Raw genomic sequence first — 9486 nt, 5'->3', positions numbered from 1 at the left:
CCAGGGGCTGAACGACATATTAAGTGTTCATAGAATCACAGAGTTGGAAGGGGTAATTTAGCTTATCAAGTCTAATCCCTGGCTGGGCAAGGAATTCAAATTAAAGCATTCCTGACAGATGGCTTCATAGCCTTTGTTTGAACATGGCGGGGGTCAGGGGAGCTCACTATCTCTCTGGATAATTGGAATCTGCTGTAATTTCAGCAAAGTACCCCAGGAAGCTTTGATTCACCTGTGGGTTTGATGAGATGACAGTTAAATGAATACATAGCTCTTTCGAGAAGTCATTGAAAAGGTGCTCATCAATAGGTCCCCACAAGACTGGGGAGAAGTATCAAGAGAGCTACCAAAACATTGAAGAATAGAAGCTGGTGCCTCTATTCTTCAATATTTGCATTAATAATTTGAATAAAAAGATGGCCAAATCACTTTTCCAATTTGCATGGGGTAAGATACAAAATTGGGCAGGTCAGTCAGTTAATATCCTGGAAGAGTGAAATGTTTCTATGTGGAAGATTTGATGGGATAGGCTATGTATTTCTTAAATGATTTCTTTAATGTCATGGATTTTGTTTCCACTGAAGATCCTGAAAAGAAACAGCTGTTAAATACATAATAAAGAAATCACGTTAATAATAACTTTTGTTCATATTTCCATTGACTGAGCTGCTTATGAAATTTTACCATACACCATATATCACTTGCTTGTAAGAGGACAACACATAAAGTGCATTAATGTATATATTTAAAATCTTCATAAGAAACTGAAGCTTTTCAGGTTTTCTTATACCCAGGCAGATACAGCCTAGGCATTTTTACTCCTTTGCTTGGATGACAGTCCTAAGATCATGTTCCTAGGTTAATGATGGATATTTTATACTCTGGGTTAATTATATGTCTTCATGAGCATAGCCAAGCCAGCTAAAAATCAAGGGACAAATAGCTGGCAAATCAAATACAATTAGTCCTCAACTAAAATTCATTCATTCAACGACCATTCAAAGTTACGGCAGATATGAAAAATGGGATTATGACTGGTCCTCAAAATGTTGGCTATTGTTGTTCTGCCATGGTCAACATAATCAAGGTCTGGTGACCACTTGTGATTAAGATGTCACAATGAGCTACAGTCATGGGATCTCCATTTGTGACTATCCTACCGACTTCCCATAAGGAAAGTCATTAGGGAAGTTGACAGGAAATGTCACAAGTTGCTCCAGTAGGTCAGTCTCCCCTACTGGCCTGCCCACCTGCCTTCCCTAGGCATGCCAGCCAGCAGCTGCCCTGATTAGTGCACACAGCCTCTCCAACTCTTATCCTGAAGATAACTTTTTCCCAAACTGAAGTCAGTTATATTTTGTGGGGTTACATTATCCCCAGATTTTATTATTATAATAATAATAGGAAAAAGGTGACAAAAATGATGCATTGGAATTTATGTACAGGTCAACCTTCCTTAATGACAGTCATTGGGACTAGAATTCCCATCGTTAAGATATGTGTCCTCGTAGTCCCCATTGCCACTAAAGATCACAAGTTCTTAAGTGAGAATCTCGGAGAATCTCGAAGCCAGGATCACAAGTTCTTAAGTGAGAATCTCACCTAACTACAATTGGCTACTCCCCGCCAACTTATAGCAAGCAAAGTCAATGGGGAAACCAGCAGGAAGTAAGTCCCTGGCAGATCACAAGCAAGTCAATAGTAGACTTGGGCAAGTTGGCTGCTGCAGAGTGAAGGAGGGCGCCCAGATGGCTGGCATGGTGTGAGCACAGCCCAGTGAGGGCTAGCAGCTGAAGCTCAGTGTGAGTCAACTAGGTGCGTTGGCATGCACTATGGCATGTGGGTGGGTGTGCTGTGGCCAGGCCATGATACAGAATACACGAGATATCATCAACTATAACATACCATTACTATTACTGTTAATCCTCCCATCCTTCCTTTCACCAATCTCTTCCCACTTATGACCGTATGACTGTAACCTTGTTGCCTGTATCCTAATAATTTTATTGACTGTTTCCTAGTATGATTTGATTGCTTATTGTACCCTGTGACTCTTATTAAGTGTTGTACCTTATGATTCTTGATGAATGTATCTTTTCTTTTATATATACTGAGAGCATTTGCACCAAGACAAATTCCTTGTGTGTCCAATCACACATAGCAAATAAAGAATTCTATCACCTAAACCGGCCATTGTATCAAAAAAAAAGGAGATAAGATTTGTTTGTCATGATATATCCAATCATACTAATTCTTCGAGCAGTGCATTCTTTTCTAAGTAACAATAGTCACAAACTCAGTGCTTAATTTGTTTCAGAGGTTTGCCCACTACCAACATCAATACATATATCCACATCAAGCTTGATTCCTGATGGTCTATCTATAATATGGTTGCTAGGAGTTGACATGATAGCAGTATTACAGTATTTGCGGGGCTGCCACAAAGAAGAGGAGGTCAACTTATTTTGCAAAGCGCCAGAAGGCAAGACAAGAAACAACGAATGGAAACTAACCAAGGAGAGAAGCAACCTGGGATTAAGGAGGAACTTCCTAACAGTGAGAATAATTAACCGCTTGCCTTCAGAAGTTGTAGATGCTTCATTGCTGGAGATTTTTCATAAGAGACTGGACAGCCACTTAACACAAATTGTATAGAATCTCCTGCTTGAGGAATAAAAGACCTCCAAAGTCCCTTTCAGCTCTATTCTGATTTATTGAGTTGAAAATGGCTTGATACCCCATAATCAAGCAAAAACCAATCAATTTGTGTAATGGCTAACTGAATATAGAATACAGAGGCAGTAGGAACTTGATGGAAGAAGCCAAAGGTAATGTTTCTTGTTGTCTTCCTGTGCTGCATCCTGTTGAATTAGTTGCTTCTTAATAGTCAGTAGAAGAGCCGGTTAGAATTAGTGCTCCTGTACAACTAAGCAAATGTCACTCTTTTTCACTCTGTTTAATATTTGTTTTTACATAGATAAACAAATCAGGTGTCACTTAGATGCTTTACCTTTGCATTCCCTGACCTGAACATATTAGAGGGAGCAGATGGGATGTTGTTGCCTAAGGAATTTGGAGGGCACCAGGTTGTCTACTTGTGTGTTAAAAGTGCAAGATAAGAAGGGTTCAGCAAAGAAATCTGGAGTCAAAAACTATCAATCTGACATAGGCAATAGGCAAAAGTGTGGTCAAGGTCTGCTCCATGAATTAAGACACAGAGCTCAAGGTCAACAAGTCATCCCAGTCGCAATCATGTATTTTCAAATAGATTCTTCTGGTGGAAGACACTGTTCCAAACAAACATATCTTTGCTTCCTTGCCTCTGGCTTTTGACATAGTAGGGTCAGTATTTTCAAGGGCTTGAAGGAGGGGATATGTGTTATCAGGATCAGAACCGGAGACAAGGTAGCAGAGTTCCATCAAGATTTCATTACTAGATATTAGCAGCACTGGATCAGAATTCATTCAGATGATGGGCCATAGCACTGCATTTTTAGACAACAATGGTTTCAGCATGTAGGAACATCTATTTCAACCCTGGCTGGGCTTTGAAACTGGTAGGTATAATCCTGAATAGTATTTGGATGGGTGAACTCACACACATGGCTTCAGCAAAGAATGCAACAGGTTTCCCATGATATTCTGCTGAAAACAGAAAAATGCAGACTGCACTATGCTAACATTAGATAGGTACAGATGTTGAAAAACCTGATCCCACAAGTTCATGTTAGCAATTTTATATCATGCTAGTGGAAAATTTGAAGGGATATACTCCAAGGCTCTACTCTAGGTGTCATGTTCAACATATTTATAAACAAGTTGATTTTGTGGAACTTTTACCTAGATGCAGAGGTGGTATTCGGCAGGTTCTGACCAATTCTGGAGAATTGGAAGCGGAAATTCTGAGTAGTTTGCAGAAACGGCAAATATATCTCTGACTGGAGATTTTACAGTATCTTTCCCCTGCCACGCCCACCAAGCCACGCCCACAGAACCGGTAGTAAAAATATTTGAATCCCACCACTGCCTAGATAATATTGTGTGTAGTAGCTCTTGAGAAAATTATTTGACCAATTGCCATGCCATGTTTATAATATATCTTATCTGAAAGTTCTTAAAAACACTGTGCTGACCTGAGCGTGCCACAAAGTCACAAAAATAGGTAAAGTCCCTTTAATACCTCCAACTTGGCTCCCAATGTCCAGTTATCCTCAGCTGGAGATCAAACTCTTCCAAAAACAGTTTACAAAGGGAACAAATGCAGTCCCAACCCAAAGTACAGGTAAATTAGAAATAAAAAACCAACACAAACCATGCTGAAGTAATTAACAAGACAAGCCAGGATAATAAATTGCAGACTTCCAAAAGATAACAAAGCACGCACAGTTGGAAGGATGCCAAAGGCACTCAGGGCTATGCTATTTTTAGCCAGATGCACAGCGGCTTGTAGCTAGGGATTGGGTGATTCTTTGAAATATTGTTAAATAGAAGAACATATAATTATTTGGGGAATTGTTTCTAGTATCAGCAAGAGCCTCAATGGACTGTTCTTAAAATAGCTGATAGGAAATATATTGGTACCTGCTTAAATAATCAGTAAATATTTCATTGGTGATCTTAATAAGCAAGCAGTCTCAGAATGAAGCTCTATTTTTTTTTTAATAAAAAGACTGCGTACAGTGACATTCACTGAACTGGAAACTGATGTGTGTATTACTTTTTCATGAGGCATGATTAAAATTGAACAGTCCCCAGCTACGTTTCTCCTTTATGTTAATATACTTGGTTTGTCCCCTGGAGATATAGTGGCAATTTTTAGTCAAATCCTGCTTTTCCTAAAGCTTGGATAAAAACTCTACATTTAATGCACTTTTATTTTTCCCCCTCGAAACCATGTACAAAAATACAATCTTGTCTAGACCCGGCAAGTCTAAATCCTCACGTTAAGCTCCCTCTCAACATTTTTTTTTAAACAATAAAAACAAAACATGCTCTTTGCCTTGCTTTTCACACGGTTACATAATTTACAATTACATACTATCACAAATTGAAAAAAAAATTGCTGAAAAATAAATTAAAAGTGGGAACCTCATTGAATCATTTGAAACTTCAGTGCTAAATGTGAGCAGCTCAGCAATTAAAAAAAAGTTGCAGTAAAGACAAATACAAACTACTTTAATCTCATTTATATTTTACCCTGAGTACATTGAAACATAACATTATAAAACAAGGGAGTGTGAAGAATAGGAACTGTTAAATAAACATACTAAAATATCCATCTTCCAAAAACAAATACAAAATGTAACAGCAATCTTTTTGTTGTTTGAAAAGTGAGTGCTAGCTTGAATAATATCAGCTGCAACTCACATAATGGCAACAAGGATTACGTTTGGTAAATTTCTAATGAAAGAATATTTCCTCTTCTACAGGCCACCATGAAAAAAAACATCTTTTAGGTTGATCTGCAGCACATCTTAGACAGGTGTATATGAAAAATTAAAAGTCCTTGCTTTTAGACAACTAAAATTCAAATAAGCTGCACTTTTCCATCTTGTTCCTCTTCAAAGCATGTTCTTTTGAAATCTGACTTGCTAATGTCTGCCTAAAGCTTCAGCAAGGTCACCGCCTGATTTCAACAAAATCAAAACTAAAATCCCACGGGCTTCTGTGTAATCAGATTTGTATACCAATTAAGGCTGAAAATATAACTGTAATGAATGAGTAAGTAGTGTCTTTTGCAGCTCTTAATTGGGGTAAAAAGAATGGTGTAGCCACTGTTAGGAATGATAGTCACCTAACAGTTGGGTTGGCAATATATAAACTAGGATAGTTATTTGATACTGTTGTATCTTTAAGAGAGTGCTGTAGTTGTGATTGGCTGAGTTTCCTCTGTCGGACATAAGATGGAGCCAGAAACCTGGTTTGCTCTCTTCTTGCATTTTCCCTATTGCCTTTTGCCGGATCATCGTTCTGCTTGGATTGCTGTGAGTCTTGCAACTGTTAGCAAACTCTGTTTATTGAACTTTGTTTATAATACTGGACTTCATTTTTGAATTATCCCTAGACTGATTTTATTGAATACTATATATACTACCTGTTTTAACCATGTATGATTTGTACCATTTGTTGGACTTTGTTTACCCATTTACTGGAAGTAAAACCTACATTTTACTATTCAATGTATCTGTATGCTGGTTGTGAGTTATTCAACACCACTCTCACTATGTTTCCCTGAGTGTATTCATTGTCCTAACAGGGACTACCTCAACAAGAATGGTGTAGCCACAAAATGTTTTGCAGGTGGGTGACTTATTTAGGGGACCTTTCTCGATTCATCCCCATCTCTCCTGCCAAGCCCAGATTCAAATATTGTTTCTTCTCTGGCAGCCCACAATGCAAAGATTTGGGGTAAAATGACTTCTTCACTAACTCAGGGCTTCCCAACCTTAGTAGCATTAAGAATGTGTGAATTTCAATTCCCAGAATTCCCCAGCCAGCATATCTGGCTAGGGAATTCAGGGAGTTGAAATCCATGGGTCTTAAAGTTGCCAAGGTTAAGAAGCCATAGTTTAGCTTCTAACCCAGGAGTCTGTACCCCGCTGGTCATGCCCAAGATTCCATTCTCACAAACCCAAAGTGTTGCCAGGATTGGCCACCTTGTGTCTTAATACCACTTCTTTCTGACTTGCGTACATCACTTCAAATACCTCTAGGACAAAAGAGGCAATTTATAAAAATGACAAATCATTATTATGTTGATCAAAAAAGTATGAGAATTAATGGAAGGACTTGAATCATAGGCACATCCTTTTTTTTTTTTTGCAAAGACTGTGATTCCAATCAAGGAGAATATTTATACGTCAGGGTTGAAGTGTGGAGTCCTTGGTGCTCTCTGAGCTTGATGTTTGATTTATGCAACACTGGTATTAAAACAGATATTAAAATAGAAGCCGGTTTCTAGGTAATTGCTAAAACCATTCTCTCTCCCCAATCCTGCTTTTCTTTTAGAAAAAGTGACTTCTTATCAGCAGTAATCATCATGCATTTGTGTGCTAGTGAATATGGTAATGCAAATGTACATAGTAATGTAGGCAAGCAAGTGTAATACAGTGTGTGTAGGAATCATTATTTTGTATTATTCATTCTGGGTTTCCTGGTTTGTTTATCTATTTACTTGCTTTAAATGTTTGGCGTTTGGTTTAGTGGTTAAGGCACCAGGATAGGAAGCTGGAAATTGTGAGTTCAAATCCTGAAAGCCAGCTGGGTAATTTAGAGGCAGTTTCCCTCTCTCAATCCAACCCACATCATGTTGTGGGGGAAACAGGAGAAGGGAGGTGGATCTGTTTGCCAGCTTGAATGATCTGTAAAACTAAAGATGGGATATAAATAAAAAAAAAAAATGCGGAGAATATTGTGAGGATACTCAGAGTATTCCTACTTCATTGTAGCTTGATCTAACAGAAGGAGGAACCAAGAACCCTCTACTTTTTCATCCCTTTCTTCATCATCTGATCTACCCTACAAAGGAGAAGGACAACATTTAGTTCCCAAATGTGAGAGCAGGGAAACCAAACTTGAAAACATATGATCACTTACCTTTGGGCAGTGGCCATGGTAAGTATGTCGAAGACAAGCTTCTCAAGATGTAAGGTGATATTTATACTTTCTTACTTCCTTGGCCCCCATCACATTACCAGTTTCATTCACCACACATGGAGTTAATGCAGAACATGTTTGGTCCTGGATATGCACACTTAGTAAGGTGATCTCCTTGTTAGTGTAACTCTTCCATTATCAGATCATGTCACCTTGTCCTGGGCGGCGTAGACAAAATACTTCCAAGGGTGGCACCAGATATGTCTCCTTGGCAAAACACAAAACCTCTCTTAAAAACTTTTCAGATGAATCCTTACCATAATATTTTTAAAGCTTTATGTTTCATTTCACCCTGACTAGCGTTGATTGTCCTTGTAAGCATTTCATTTCAATGTGAATAAAAGTAGCTTTGGAAACTGGAGCTTTGAAATGATAGGCAGCAGTAACAATTCCAAGATCCACTCAAATAGCCAGAGGTTTCAGAAGGTAATGAGGATAACCTTAGGAATGGAGCAGGAAGCAATATTTCTTTGAGGTTATGGCAGCCTTTTGGAGAGGCACCTTCCCAATAAATAGGGAATGAAACTTAGAATCACAAGTCAGTATGATTGAGTGGTAATCCAAACATTTAAGAGGCATGGCAGATCAGGACACCACACAATTACAGGGTAAGTGTTTATGAAAGAAAAAAGACTGGAGTATTAATGCAAGATTCTACCCAATGATGGCTAATGAGATAATTTTTATACTTAATATTGTACAGATGCTTTGTTCATTATCAGTGCTACTCAGTAAATCCTGAATCACATTTTACACTCATCAATCTAATGCTCTTACTGTTATGTCTTAAATTCTTAAAATTATTCAAAGCACATAACGACAGGACAGGAAGTAATGGATAGAAACTTATCAGAGAGAGCTCCAACCTAGAACTATGGACAAATTTCCTAACAGTGAGAACAATTAACCAAAGGAATGGCTTATTCTGGAAGTTGTGGGTTCTCCATCACTGGAGTTTTTAAAGAAGAGATTGGACAGCCATTGTCTGGAACAGTACAGGGTCTTCTGTTTGATCCAGGAGTTATGCTAGAAGGCCTCTAAAGTCCCAACTCTATTACACCATATTTTGTATTCTGTATCTTAATACATCTATACCAATCTATAGAAGCCAAAGCTATATGTACATACCGTAGTATAACCCAAAACAGATAATCATTTGTTTTAAATAATAATAATAATATGGCTGGGGAAAGTGCCCCAAATCTACTTTTTTTCTCTAGTTATATGAATGCCAAATGACAACAGCAACATCTTGTAATTAAATTGGAAGAATGCTCATACTTGTTCATACAGATATTTGTGCAAATTTATGAATCAGATTTGCTATTGTCTGATGCAGTTTTACAAGCATTTTCTGTCTATCAATTATGGGACTTCCAAAATCTTTCAAAAATAACATGATTTAATTACACCTCAGATCTCATTGCTACTGAATACAATCAGCTTGCTTGCTTGCTTGTTTGTTTGTTTCCTGCCTTTATTATTTTATAAATAACAAAAGGTGGCAAACACTTTCCTCCTCTTGTTGTGTTGTCTCATAATTAAGGGGAAACTGGGCCAATTTATTCTTCTTAGTACCTGAGGGTAGAACCAGAGGTGGTATTCAGCAGGTTCTGACCAGTTCTGGAGAACCAGTAGTGGAAATTTTGAGTAGTTCAAAGAACCAGCAAATACCACCTTCTGACTGGAGATTTTGCAGTATCCTTCCCCTGCCACGCCCACAGAACTGGTAGTAAAACAGTTTGAATCCCACCACTAGAGTAGAACAAAAAGCAATGGGTGGAAGCTTCTCAGAGAGAGATTCAACCTGGAACCAAGGAGGAATTGCCT

This window comes from Pseudonaja textilis, chromosome 3, assembly GCF_049901715.1.
Source record: "Pseudonaja textilis isolate UNSWEBS1 chromosome 3, rPseTex1.2, whole genome shotgun sequence".
In the NCBI taxonomy this organism is placed as follows: Eukaryota; Metazoa; Chordata; class Lepidosauria; order Squamata; family Elapidae; genus Pseudonaja; species Pseudonaja textilis.
This window is presented reverse-complemented; position numbering follows the sequence as displayed.